This window comes from Cherax quadricarinatus, chromosome 35, assembly GCF_038502225.1.
Source record: "Cherax quadricarinatus isolate ZL_2023a chromosome 35, ASM3850222v1, whole genome shotgun sequence".
NCBI lineage: Eukaryota > Metazoa > Arthropoda > Malacostraca > Decapoda > Parastacidae > Cherax > Cherax quadricarinatus.
Window position 1 is genome coordinate 13328726 of NC_091326.1, and position 3775 is coordinate 13332500.

Here is a 3775-nt window from a genome sequence, read left to right on the forward strand (position 1 = left end):
CATACAGCAGTGAGGTGTGGCACTGACCTACAGCAGTGATGTGTGGCACTGACCTACAGCATTGACGTGTGGCACTGACCTACAGCAGTGACGTGTGGCACTGACCTACAGCAGTGAGGTGTGGCACTGACCTACAGCAGTGATGTGTGGCACTGACCTACAGCACTGAGGTGTGGCACTGACGTACAGCAGTGGCGTGTGGCACTGACCTACAGCAGTGACGTTTGGCAGTTACCTACAAGAGTGAGGTGTAGCACTGACCTACAGCAGTGAGGTGTGGCACTGACATACAGCAGTGAGGTGTGGCACTGACCTACAACAGTGAGGTGTGGTACTGACCTACTGCAGTGAGGTGTGGCACTGACTTACAGCAGTGAGGTGTGGCACTGACCTACAACAGTGACGTGTGGCACTGACCTACAACAGTGACGTGTGGCACTGACCTCCAACAGTGAGGTGTGGTACTGCAACAGTGAGGTGTGGCACTGACCTACAACAGTGTGGTGTGGCACTGACTTACAGCAGTGAGGTGTGGCACTCACTTACAACAGTGAGGGTTGGTACTGACCTACAGCAGTGAGGTGTGGCACTGACCTACAGCAGTGAGGTGTGGCACTGACATACAGCAGTGAGGTGTGGCACTGACCTACAACAGTGAGGTGTGGTACTGACCTACTGCAGTGAGGTGTGGCACTGACCTATAACAGTGAGGTGTGGCACTGACCTACAACAGTGAGGTGTGGTACTGCAGCAGTGAGGTGTGGCACTGACCTACAACAGTGTGGTGTGGCACTGACATACAGCAGTGAGGTGTGGCACTGACCTACAACAGTGACGTGTGGCACTGACCTACAACAGTGAGGTGTGGCACTGACCTACAACAGTGAGGTGTGGTACTGCAACAGTGAGGTGTGGCACTGACCTACAACAGTGAGGTGTGGCACTGACCTACAGCAGTGAGGTGTAGCACTGACCTACAGCAGTGAGGTGTGGCACTGACCTACAGCAGTGAGGTGTGGCACTGACCTACAACAGTGAGGTGTGGTACTGACCTACAGCTGTGAGGTGTGGCACTAACCTACAACAGTGAGGTGTGGCACTGACCTAGAGCAGTGAGGTGTGGCACTGACTTACAGCAGTGGGATATGGCACTGACCTGCACTGCCACCAATGATAATTGCAGTTTTGCCCACCAGTGACGTCTGGGAGTGGCACTGACCTTAAGTGACCCTATTGTAGACCCGTAGAGCCATCACTAGTGCCACCAGTGTAACTATTGCTTCCAACAACATACTGCTTTCTGCTGCTGCCGCTGCTGCTGGAAAACACGCTACTCAACTGGTGGGGAGAAAATTCACTCACTACTCTGATGGTGGGGAGTTAACTCACTCACTACTCTGATGGTGGGGAGATAACTCACTCACTACTCTGATGGTGGGGAGTTAACTCACTCACTACTCTGATGGTGGGGAGTTAACTCACTCACTACTCTGATGGTGGGGAGTTAACTCACTCACTACTCTGATGGTGGGGAGTTAACTCACTCACTACTCTGATGGTGGGGAGTTAACTCACTCACTACTCTGATGGTGGGGAGTTAACTCACTCACTACTCTGATGGTGGGGAGTTAACTCACTCACTACTCTGATGGTGGGGAGTTAACTCACTCACTACTCTGATGGTGGGGAGATAACTCAAACAATTAATAATTTACACTCATCAATATTATACCAATATAAGAATTCCTCAAAATATAAGCAAATTATAGAACATTAGAAAATTATAGATCTATAAGCAGCTTAAAATATTATATTAATACTCTTCCCTTAAATTATTATTCCGTGACACATACGTGTGTCACACATGTATTTGTGATTCATGTATCTGTGATACATGTGTGATACATGCATGTGTGAAACGTGTATATGTGATACATGTATGTGTGAAACGTGTATATGTGATACATGTATGTGTGATATATGTGTGACGTATGCATGTGTGATACATGTGTGTTACATGTATGTGTGATACATGAATGTGTTACATGTGTGATACATGCATGTATGATACATGTGTGATACATGCACGTGTGTTGCATGTATATGTGATACATGAATGTGTGATACATGAATGTGTGTTACATGTATGTGTGATACATGCATGTGTGATGCATGCATGTGTAATGCATGTGTGATACGTGTATGTGTGATACATGACACATGCATATGTGATACATGTATATGTGACACATGTATGTGTGACACATGAAGACACACGCACACACACACATACACACACACATCTCCAATGGGACACATGCTTAACCGACTCTCAGAGAACACTTCCAGCACCATAGAACAGAACCAGGGCAGCATCATGTTAGTTTAGCTTACACCTTATTTAACTAGATCATATACTTACTGGTTTAAATCAGTGTATGTACACTGAGAAATTACTTTAATCCTTATATTAGAGAGTAGGGCATCTTTAATTGGCACAGAGCTGGTCACATGCATCCTTAATGACCTTCGTGTAGTCAGTAGGTATTAACCCCAGATAACTATCTGACCAACCTTTAATTAAATTCGTAATTAACTGCAAGAAACTGAGACTTTCAGGGTATTGATGCTGGTGGAGCTCTGAGATCAGTAGTGCAGTGATGGAGAGTGCTGGTGGAGCTCTGAGATCAGTGGTGCAGTGATGGAGAGTGCTGGTGGAGCTCTGAGATCAGTGGTGCAGTGATGGAGAGTGCTGGTGGAGCTCTGAGCTCAGTGGTGCAGTGATAGAGAGTGCTGGTGGAGCTCTGAGATCAGTGGTGCAGTGATAGAGAGTGCTGGTGGAGCTCTGAGATCAGTGGTGCAGTGATAGAGAGTGCTGGTGGAGCTCTGAGATCAGTGGTGCAGTGATAGAGAGTGCTGGTGGAGCTCTGAGATCAGTGGTGCAGTGATGGAGAGTGCTGGTGGAGCTCTGAGATCAGTGGTGCAGTGATGGAGAGTGCTGGTGGAGCTCTGAGATCAGTGGTGCAGTGATGGAGAGTGCTGGTGGAGCTCTGAGATCAGTAGTGCAGTGATGGAGAGTGCTGGTGGAGCTCTGAGATCAGTGGTGCAGTGATGGAGAGTGCTGGTGGAGCTCTGAGATCAGTGGTGCAGTGATGGAGAGTGCTGGTGGAGCTCTGAGATCAGTGGTGCAGTGATGGAGAGTGCTGGTGGAGCTCTGAGATCAGTGGTGCAGTGATGGAGAGTGCTGGTGGAGCTCTGAGATCAGTGGTGCAGTGATGGAGAGTGCTGGTGGAGCTCTGAGATCAGTGGTGCAGTGATGGAGAGTGCTGGTGGAGCTCTGAGATCAGTGGTGCAGTGATGGAGAGTGCTGGTGGAGCTCTGAGATCAGTGGTGCAGTGATGGAGAGTGCTGGTGGAGCTCTGAGATCAGTGGTGCAGTGATGGAGAGTGCTGGTGGAGCTCTGAGCTGAGCTGCAACATTCTCAGACCTATACTCTTGTCTCTGGCTAGAGATAAGATTAAGGATTCTGTTGAGAAGGTTATTTCTCTTTGCCTGTCTCATCATCTATTAGCTACCTTTATATTAATCAGTATATGATCCTAATGCCATTATCTATATGTACCTGTCTATTTTCAGACTGTGATGCCAAGAGTTATAGCTCCTGGTTATTATTATCATGGGGAGCGCTAAACCCGTATACAGCTCTTAGTCTTGCCTCTAAACAGGAAATGATCTTCTCGTACCTTTTTTTCTGAAGCTTTGTATAGAATCTGCT

At 47.7% G+C, this 3775-nt stretch overlaps 1 pseudogene; it reads right to left on the bottom strand.

Moving 5' to 3' along the window:
• Positions 1 to 3485, bottom strand: part of LOC128695036 (retinol dehydrogenase 13-like) — a 16090-nt pseudogene extending 12605 nt beyond the window's left edge.
• Positions 3486 to 3775: the final 290 nt, after the last annotated feature.